Source organism: Prionailurus viverrinus, chromosome E2 (assembly GCF_022837055.1).
Source record: "Prionailurus viverrinus isolate Anna chromosome E2, UM_Priviv_1.0, whole genome shotgun sequence".
In the NCBI taxonomy this organism is placed as follows: Eukaryota; Metazoa; Chordata; class Mammalia; order Carnivora; family Felidae; genus Prionailurus; species Prionailurus viverrinus.
In genome coordinates, this window is record NC_062575.1 from 31632001 (window position 1) to 31643086 (window position 11086).

Below are 11086 nucleotides of genomic sequence, written 5' to 3' on the forward strand. Positions count from 1 at the left end.
GGTTCATCCATGTTGTAGCAGGAGTCAGAACTGCATTCCTTTTTAAGGCTGAATAATATTTCATCGTGTGGATATGCTACATTTTTGTTTATTCATCGTCGATAGGCAACTGGGTCATTTCTGCCTCTTGACTCGTGAATGGTGCTGCTATGAACACGTCTGTATGTTCTTGCTTGAGTATCTGTTTTTAATTCTGTTGGGCATGTACTTCGGGGTGGGACTGTGGGTCATATAGTAGTCTATGTTTAATTTTTGGAGGAGTTGCCATGCTGTTTTCCACACTGGCTGCAGCATTTTACATTTCTACCAACCGTGTAGGTGCAAGGGTTCCAATTTCTCCACATCCTCGCCAACACTGACTTTCCAGTTTTGATCTGTGTTTTCCTGTGGTTTTCAATGTGTGTTTTCCTCATAACTAACGATGTTGAGCACGTAGTTCTCATGAAGCTGGCTTAGTTTTTCAGTTTATTTCTTTATTTTGAGAGAGAGAGCGAGCCTGAGCAGGGGAGGGGCAGAGAGGGAGAGAGAGAATCCCAAGCAGGCTCTGCACCATCAGCACAGAGCCCAACGTGGGGCTCGATCTCACCAACCATGAGATCATGACCTGAGTCGAAATCAAAAGTCAAACGCTTAACCCACTGAGCCACCCAGGCGCCCAACAGCTGACTTATTCTCAAAGGTCACAAAATGCAGAAGAGAGGGGTGTTTTGCAGGACAGAAAGTTATCTGGGGAAAGGGGGGGGGGGCCGCTGTGGTGATGAGCAAAGGCATACATCTAGGCCAAGTCTACCTCTTTATTTCTGAATTTTCTGAACCGCTGTACTCAGCCTCAGCTGCCCCTCAGAATCACCTGAGGAGACTTTTAAACTATGAAGACCTGTCACACCCCCCAGCTCTTCTAACCTGGGCAGTCTGGGTGGGGCTGGCATCAGAGGTTCCCGAAGCTCCCCAGGTGATTCTCATGAGCAGCCACTGCTCTAAGCAAACTTCCTCAGCAGGCATCACCTGTCGCTCTCTCCACTGGTTCACAAAACTGCCCTCCTCCAAGCTGTGTGTGTGTGTGTGTGTGTGTGTGTGTGTGTGTGTGTGAGAGAGAGAGAGAGAGAGAGAGAGAGAGAGAGAGAGAGAGGGAGAGAGAGAGGGAGGGAGAGAGACAGGTTTACTGGATTATCACCCACCTACCACATCAATTCTAGAACATTTTCATCACCCAGGAAGAAAACCCCAAGCCTGTTAGCCATCCCCTCCCCGGTCCTATCCTCCTCCCATCCTCTGACTGCCATTGACCTGCTTTCTGTCTCCATGAATTTGCCTGTTCTGGAGCTATGAATGAGTCCTAAGATGTGGCCTTTTGTGTGTGGCTTCTTTCACTCTGTGTAGTGTTTCCAGGTCTGCTATAGCATGCGTCGGTGCTTTATTCCCTTGTATGGCTAATGTTCTAGAATACGGATGTGCCACTTCTTAATTTACCCAGTTATCATTTGGTGGTCATTTGTGTTTCCACTTTTTGGCTGTTGTGAATGCTGCTGTGACAAACACCCCTGTACAAGTTTTTGTGTGGACCTTCCAGCCTTCTAAGGTACCTCTTTCTTTACTGTAGCTCTAATTCTTTAAGGAAAAAAAAAAACTGGAGATCCTAAATCCCATGTCTTTATTTTTTTAATGTGTATTTATTTTTGAGAGCGAGAGAGAATGAATGAGTGGGGGAGGGGCAGAGAGAGACAGAGAGACAGAATCTGAAGCAGGCTCCAGGAGCACAGAACCCGACGCGGGGCTCGAACTCACAAACTGTGAGATCATGACCTGAGCCAAAGTCGGACACCTAACTGACTGAGCCACCCAGGCGCACCTCCCATGTCTTTAAATTTAAAAACAAACAAGAAAAAATCCTCTCCAAAATTTTGACTGCTGGAGGCTCTGAATCTCTCAAAATCGTCTCAAGACCATACTTAGCCCAACTCTTCCCTGTGGTGTGTTCCTTTCCCATCACAACTTCACACAAAGCTCATTGATGTGATGACAGTAACCGTGTTGGCCGCTGCCCTCATGTCTCCCCCTTGCTCACTCTTACCCCTCCTTGAGGCATGACCCATGCCAGAGCCACCAAGCCGTCTGGAGGGGGCAACAAGGCATGTCTGGCAGGGGTGCGGAGACGGAGAAACTGGAAGCCAGCTGGTCTCTGGGAACTTAGGGGAAGAAAGGGAACCAAAGCTGAAACAAATAGAACGCACGTCAAATTCAACGTTTCCCAAAGTCTGGAAGGCGCGTCGGTGCGAGATGGGAATGGCATCAGGTGCCGTCATGGGCAGATACAGCATTAAATAATGCACTTGGCAATGGACAAAGCTGTTGCCTTTTCAATCCTCTTTTAAGCCTTCAGATAAAGCAAGGAGAATGGCTCGGCTCGGTGCTGCAACACCTCTCTTCAATCCTGCCTCTTAAAAAAATAAAAACAGACCTAGACCCAAGTCTCCAGCCCTAATGCTATTGAACCAGAAACTGGAAACACGGCTTTCACTGTATTTATTTCGTCGTTGGCTTCCAATTGACTAGTCTCACTGATTTTATTTTTCCATTGGTGGAAAAGTTTGGACCTCTTTTTTTTTTTTTTTTTCTGTCCACCATCACGACATAAAGTTTGCTTTTAAAATAAATATACTTAAGTTTGAGTTTATAAAAAGTGAGTTCATTTGAAGGAAAAGATGAAGTCAACAGTAGAGCAGGTGGCCAGGAGATGTGGCAGAAATCCTGAAGGTGGCGTCCCAATGGCCCTGGGGAATATGCACGGGTGTGCTCAAATTGCTGAGGGAGCCCCCAGCCCTCGCTGCAAACAAGTAGTGTGCCATTAAATCAAAGAACGATAGGGGCGCCTGGGTGGCGCAGTCGGTTAAGCGTCCGACTTCAGCCAGGTCACGATCTCGCGGTCCGTGAGTTCGAGCCCCGCGTCAGGCTCTGGGCTGATGGCTTGGAGCCTGGAGCCTGTTTCCAATTCTGTGTCTCCCTCTCTCTCTGCCCCTCCCCCGTTCATGCTCTGTCTCTCTCTGTCCCAAAAATAAATTTTAAAAAGTTGAAAAGAAAAAGAAAAAGAAGAAAAAAAGAAAAAGAAAAAAAAATTTAAAAAAAATCAAAGAACGATTGCTAAGAACCTAGAGGTGGAAGCGGCCTTAGAGATTAGGTCCCAGCCACAACTTCTACAGGGGGGGAAACTGAGGCTTCGAAGCTTGGAGGGTCTGGGGTCACTCTGGTGTCCACAGGGAGGCAGCCCTGGGCTCTGGGGCGGTGTGTCCGCTGCCACAGGTCATAGGAGTCATGTGCTGGCCCAGGCATATCGTGGCTAGGTCAGGTCCTAGGACATTCTCTTTTCCCAGCCGATCGGATAAAATCGTACGTTGGGCTTCCAGGAATGTGACGAACGAGCCCTGCGAATCATACGGTTCTGTCTCTACCACTTGACAAAGCTCCGCAGAGGAGGATCACTTGTGAGGAAGGATAGAAAGTTCTCCTCTCTCTAGAAGACAAGATCATCACTTCTGTAACTCGCGGTTCTGCTTATTAGATATTGCCAGTGTTCCTTTCGGACACATGGAAGACTGTACTTCCCTGCCCCTGCTCGGCTTGGGGATAATTTGTTACCCAGCAATGGGTACCTGATACAAAGTCTGGCTCTTTTCTTGCAGGGTAATGTATCTGCAGTGCATCCACCTGGTACCAGCTGCTTGTTCCTTTTTGTTGCTGAGTAGTGGAGCCCTAGATGGATGTGCCACCATTTCTTTACCCATTAGCAGTTGAGGAACATTTGAGTTTTTCCTGATTTTTTTGGTACTTATGAATGAAGCCATCATGTGGTAGCAGATCTTTGCACTCAGATTGCTCTTAGCGTGAAACAGGTTTCTCCCCGTGATCCTCAAGGCCTTATGTGGGCTGACCCCTGACGTGGGGCACCCGGACTTCCATTAGGGCTCCCCTCAACCCTCCCCTACTCTGTCAGTGGCCCGGGTGTTTCCCTTTGACCTCGCATTTCCCGTGGCTGGCTCTCCACGCCTCCTCAGGGCCCTTGCCTGACACCTGGACCCAAAGTCACCCTCCCCAGCAGGTGCTTTTCATCACCTCACCTGTGCTTCCTTCACAGCCCATTATCACCATCTGTAATCATTTGCCGGTTTACGTCTTGCTCTCTTCTTCTGGAATATAAATTCTAGGAGGGGAGAGGCCCTGTATGCCTTTCCAAGGTCTTAGCACATATTCTGGTATCCAATAGATATTTACTGATGGAATGACTGGATGAATGAATAAATGAAACCGGAAAAGTAGTGTAGGCTTACCTTCTAGAGGTCTTGAGCGCCCGATTACAAAGTTTGCTCTGAGCGCAGGCAATGGAAAAATGGGGTTGAAAATGGTATCTTGAGAAAACTTGCTTCATTCAAAATAGTTTTGGTTACAGAGGGCTATAAAGAAAGCAAGGATTAGTATACATATATCTTACAGACACTGAATAGCCTACAATGTGGTTTCCAATTCCGTTAACTGCCATTTCCCTGTGTTCTTATGTTAACATTTAAGATATATCTGACTGATTTTATCCCTCGAAATTTCTGAGAATTTAAAGACCTATTATTCCAAAAAATATATAGCCTTGTTTATTTTTCCCTCTGACCAGTATTCAAAATTAAATAGGGAATGATATTATCGTTGAGTGTATTCTGGAACAGAAGGGCATAAAATACACTGATGGGTGTGTATCTCACTTTTATTAGCAGTAAGGGTGTGTGTGTAAAGACACAAACAGCATGCAACACTCTGGCGTATCCCCCCGTAAACCATGAATTTATTTTAAATGATGGGCTCTTAATATAGACTCTTCGAGAACAATAGCAATCAAAAATGTTTTGTTCAATGATTAATAGACAAAGCAGAAATCACTTAATTCATCTTAGATTTCTGCCTGTTAGCAAATCTGCAAAAAGAATACAGAGAAGGTGTTTTTTACTTACTTTTTTATTTTAATACAGTGATGTGACCTGTTTGGAGTATCCCATTTAATGGTATTCCCTGTAACCCATTACAAAGATTTTTTTTTTATGTTTATTTATTTTTGAGAGAGAAAGAGCACGCATGAGTGGGAGAGCGTCTCGAAGCTCTCAGCGCCAAGCCCCACGTGGGGCTCAAACTCCCAAACCGTGAGATCATGACCTGAGCCGAAGTTGGATGCTCCACCAACTGAGCCACCCAGGCACTCCGTTACGAAGCTATTTCAAAGAAACATGGGAAGTCTGGTCTTTCTCCCACATAAGTCCATACTTACTCTACACAATTTTAGCAAGGGCCTACCCACCCCATGCCCCGGATACTCTGCTAGGATTGAGGACACGCTGGGCATAAAACAGATGTGTTCTCTGCCCTCCTAAAGTTTGCAGTCTAAAGTACAGACCGTGCCAACCTGGTCCTGGTGGATCTTATTATTTAAAGTCTATTTATTTATCTGTCTATGTATGTATGTATGTATTCTGAGACAGTGTGAGCAGAGAGAGAGGGGCTGATGAGGGGCTCGATCTCACAAACCGTGAGGTCATGACCTGAGAGGCAGCCAAGAGTCAGATGCTTAACCAACTGAGGCACCCAGATGCCCCTAGTTCAGAGTAACTCTCGAGAAAGTGTGAGGTTCAGGGCCTACCGCTGTCCACGGGCAGCTGGCTGAGTGGAGGGCCCCGAAGCAGGGCGGGCAAAACAGTCTCTTAGACAATTAATGTGTAACAGAAGAAGTATCTTTAAAAATACGAATCACTTGGGGCGCCTGGGTGGTGCAGTCGGTTAAGCGTCCGACTTCAGCCAGGTCACGATCTCGCGGCCCGTGAGTTCGAGCCCCGCGTCGGGCTCTGGGCTGATGGCTCAGGGCCCGGAGCCTGTTTCCGATTCTGTGTCTCCCTCTCTCTCTGCCCCTCCCCCGTTCATGCTCTGTCTCTCTCTGTCCCAAAAATAAATAAATGTTGAAAAAAAAAATTTTTTTAATTTAAAAAAAAAAAATACGAATCACCTTTTTTTCTTTGGCCTTTGTGAATGGGATGCTCTGGAGGAGGAGTTGGAGGGAGGCATCAGTCCTACTCAGGACGGTCACAATTGTTTACGGAAAAGATGCAAGAAACCGGAGTCACGCCCAATGTTCGATATTCACAGTTGGTTTTGTGTGGCAAGCCAGGCTTGTCTTGGAGAGATTTTCTGGGTTATTTTGCCTCCTTGGTGAGCATAGCAAGAGTGAGGCCTGGAAGCAGCAGTGTCGGGGGCCTCCAGTGTGGGGGTGATATCCCTGTGGCCCTCAGCCTGTTGCTCTGGGATGAGAGATGAGGTAGAATTGCGACTTTCAAACATGGTTTCTGTGATGCCAGTAAGAAATTCATTTTACTTTTTTTAAAAGGTTTTATTTATTTTTTTTTTAACATTTTATTTTTTGAGCGACTGAGCGAGAACAGAGCACGAGCTGAGGAGGGGCAGAGAGAGAGAGGGAGACACAGAATCCGAAGCAGGCTCCAGGCCCCGAGCTGTGAGCACAGAGCCCGACACGGGGCTTGAACTCACGAACCCCTGAGATCATGACCTGAGCCGAAGTCAGATGCTTCACAGACTGAGTCACCCAGGTGCCCCTGTTGTGACTATTTTCAATGATGTTTTTATTATTTCAAGTTAAAATTTGTATATAGCATGGTCTGCAAACCTTGGGCCAAATCTGGTCCCTCGCCTGTTTTTAAGATTAGAATGGTATTTAACATTACCGAACAGTTAAAATATCAATTTTTTTAATGTTTATTTATTTGAGAGAGAGCGTGCATGCACAAGTTGGGGGGGTGGGGGGAGAGAGGGAGACAGAGTCCAAAGCAGGCTCCAGGCTCCGAGCTGTCAGCACAGAGCCTGACGTGGAGCTCAAACCCATGAACGTGAGATCATGACCTGGGCCGAAGTCGGACGCTTAACCAGCTGAGCCACCCAGGTGCCCCCTCATTTTACATTTGTAACCAGAAAACACACACACACACACACACACACACACACACACACACATAAGCAAAATACATTTCACAGAACAATTCTTAGCCTTATAATATGTGGTATTTTCTCACTTTTAAAACTGTCTTTTCCTGGGGTGCCTGGGTGACTCAGTTGGTTAAGCGTCTGACTTCGGCTCAGGTTCTTGAGTTGGAGCCCTGCGTCAGACTCTGTGCTGACAGCTTGGAGCCTGGAGCCTGCTTCAGATCCTGTCTCTGTCTCTCTCTACCCCTCCGCCGCTTGTGTTCTCACTCAAAAATAAACATCAAAACATCTTTTTAATTTAAAATTGTCTTTTTTTTTTTTTTTAATTAATGCTGGTCATGACCCACTGACTTTATGTCATCCCCCGCCAATGGGTTATGACTCCCCATTTGAAAAACACTAAGGCAGAGGAATTGGCCTTGGCAGGTTTTGGAAGTGCGAGGAGGGAGAGAAAGAAGGAGGCAGTCTATGCGTCTCTATTTTCCTGCTCCAGACTTTAGCCTTGAGAGGGAAAGAACGTGGCAAAAAGGACGAGGGGGAGGCCAAAGGAAGAACGATTTCTGCCCCAGTTCCCCCGAAGACCCACCTGCCTGCCCCTGGAGGGACCTGCATGAGGCCACAGCGAAGTGAAGTGGGGGGTATGTGGTCAGGCAGAGGAACACCGCTTTCCACAGCAGCCTTCCATTCCATTCTGTCATGGAGTAGACTCAGTCAGGAGCTTCCCCCGTCTAGGAGGGGCAAGGATGCTCCACGGCAGAAGACGACTGGCCTGCCTCGGCCAGGATGTTGTGGGTGGGAGGGGCACCTACCTGCCAAAGAGGAGGCTGGCCAGGCCCAGGGGGCCCAGATCGCTAATTCCAACACCAAAATGTCAGCAAGGTGAGCGTAGCCAGTGGTCGAGGGACACCTTCCGGGAGAGGCAGACCCTTCAAGACACACATCCTAGCACAGCCCGTCCCGTTCACTCCAGGGCTGCCTCACAATGGAGCTGGCCGGGCAGGCAGGAGTCTGATTTCTTTTCCCAGGAAAGGTAGAAAAGGATCTAGAGAAGTTGCCAGAATTATCGTATTAGGTTGGATTTAATTTAGCCTTTTTTTTTTTTCTTCCTCTTGCTTTGCACCAAATGAGGATCTGTGAAGACCAGATATTTGCTAGATAAGCAGTGATCACAGCCCAGGGGCTCGTGGGAAGTGGAATCTCTCCCATATGTTGTCCTGCACCAGTCAGTGAAGTGTTTTAAAACTGGCTGGTGGAAGGGGAGCCCTGATCTAAAGCATTTGCCAATTTCCGTGGGGGAAATCTTCCTGGGGGGGCGGTCAATCTCAAGCAGCCAGGGAGGCCACAGGCGGAGTTAGGAAGCCGACCAGCCTGACCCGGCTGCCTCCAGCACGTCAGGCCCTCTGTCCACCTTGAGTTAGGAGACCACCCTTGTCAGTCTGCCCACCAGACGGAGACCCAGGGCCAGATCAGCCTTCCAGCCCTGAGAATCCCCTTCTCTGGACGCCCGTTCAACTTGGACCTCCCCTCAGTTCAGCAGGTCTCCCAATCCCTGGTTTTCTCCTCTCAGCTTCTCTTCTAGCAAAACTTCAGAGCCCACCCACCCGCCAAGCCGGCCGGGGCCGGCCACGACACTCTCTTGCGCCAGCCAGCCCTACCGACAGAATCAGAGCAAAGCGCCCCCTGGAGGGAGCTCTAGAGGTCATCACGGCCGGCCCCCTGCCTCCAGGCGGGTCTCCCCTTAAATCGTCCTCGACAGAGCCCGCCTCGTGCTGGCCCGTTTGCTCCGAGCGCCCCGAGCAGCCGCGTGAAGTTTTGTGCTGACTCCGTGGAGCAGCGTCGGTGGCAGCACGCTCCAGTTCATAAGGGAATCATTAGTGCAACGCAGCAGTGTGGAGGGCCCGAGGCTTGTGGTAATTAGTCCTCTCTCCGCCCTGGCAGCACCAGCTGTCTCATCCTCCAGGTAGCCCTGTAATTGTCCCCGGAGAAGGCAGGTGGGTGAGGGGCCACCTGAGCTGGCGTTAGCCAGCAAGCCTCCCAAAGGAAAAAAAAAAAAAAAATTTTTTTTTTTTTTTTTTTGAGTATTCAAATATTTCTCACTTACTTTCCAGAGTCTGTTATTGGCATAAAGGTTGAAGCTCAGGCAGCTTAAGCGTTATGTGGAATGACCTTTAGTTTTAATATTAATATATTATCGTAAAGTCTGCGCGAATCATGAATGCAATTTTGGTATTCATATAAAATGCCATACGCTGAACCCTTGGCAACACCCCCCCCCGCCTTCCACCCCTCCAGTGGGCTGCCAACTAGGTGAATTAATATGCGTCCTCTCCCTCGCCCTTCTATTTACCTAGAGAGGGTGGCCGGGGAACTTTATCAAGAGTAACATTATCAACAGCTTTTCTGCAAGCTTCTTTATCATATTCGCATCCGCGTCTGCTCGACACTTGTCAGTGTCAATCAAATCGCAATAATACGCAGATGATTTGCTCATTTGGTTTAATAAAATCTTTCTGCTTATTTGCGCTGGCTCCATTACACCACATAATTGCTGTGCCGCAGAGGTGCGAGGGAAGCCAGTTGCCTGGGGGATAAGAGGAGACCGTTGCTATATGAAGGATTTGTTTCTTTGCCTCTGTCTCTCCCCAGTCACTCATATTCCTAAAATTAATATTGTATTTGAATCCAGCCCTGCTATTCTTATGCAGGCTAACATTGTTATTACTTATTATTTGGATGTGGAGTCATTTATTTTTAGTTTTATGTCCAAGCTGTCAAGCTAAATTTCATTGTGAACTGCCACATACAATTTTTAACTGCCATTTAAAACGAGATTCCAACTCTAAATTATGGAGGGAGCCTGTTCAAAGGGCCGGCCTGACAGGAAGTGCAGCAAGAAATCCCGATTTCCCTGCAAATCAAAGGGGCTCCCGGTGATTATTTTTGTGGGAAGGGAAGCGCACGGCTTTAGTACTTGGCGATCACCTTGATGGTGGCCGGACAGCGAGGCGCGCACGTGGAGGGAGAGGGGTGTGCGGAGGCCCCGGCTGCACCGGGAGCCCCTCTGCAAGCTGCGCTTGAGGGTCTGCGGCGTCTTGGGGTGAGGCAGGTGGGGCCTGCGTGGCCGGCTAAGGCAGGTTTGTAGAGAATGAACTGACGTTGGGCCTGGGGGCTGCTGTGTAAGCAACCCCCCCCCCAGGAGGCTCGGCTCTCCCAGAGGGTGGCTGGGGAGAAGCCACAGTTCATTTTAGAGTTGTCTATGGTTTTGCTTGGGTATTCCCACAAAGGATGCTGTGTGTGTGTGTGTGTGTGTGTGTGTGTGTGTAACACAAACAAACGTTTGTTACTTTTATCTTACCGGCTGTGGGACTTTACCTTGCTGGCTCAGCTAGAAAGCCTGGGCTTGTGGGCATCTACACACCGGGGACCGTGTCCCCCACCGCACATGCTCACATCCAGTATGAGGGGAAACAAAAATGTGCTTGACGGGAATCTGCTCATTAAGCAGCCGTGAAGACGCCATCTGGGGTCAGTATCATGCCTGTCCTGCTGATGAAAAATGACGATGCTGAGTTGGAAGGAGGCCACGACAAAGAAGGATCTGGAAGCACCAGATCTAGCCCAAGGTGGGGAGAAGGAAGAGGCTTCGCCAGGAGGAGGCTCAAGAGGAAGCCTGTGCTGGGGGAGAGAGGCGGCTGCCACCAGCAGCTTGGGGACCACAGTCATGTCGCCATGTGTCATCAAGGCCCTGGGCTTCCTTTGCCTTCCAAGAAGGCCCAGTGTTCAAGGAAGCCCGTTGCAGATAGAGCCCAAGGAGAGCTCGTGTCCCTGCCCTTGTCAGTCCATTTCACATGCATTCTGGGCCCTCAGAAAGCGTCAGTGCTTGGAAACAAACCGGGAAGATGCCAACTCTTGTGCCCCTCCCGTCACGGTCCCTGCTGAGACGGCCCCCACGGCTGCTCTGATGCCGTCCCCAGGTTTCAAGCCACTCTGCAAGGCGAGAAGACGGAGCGCTCGGGCCCCTCCTCCTTTTCCTTTGGTTGATCCCCTAATCTCTAGTATTAAAAGG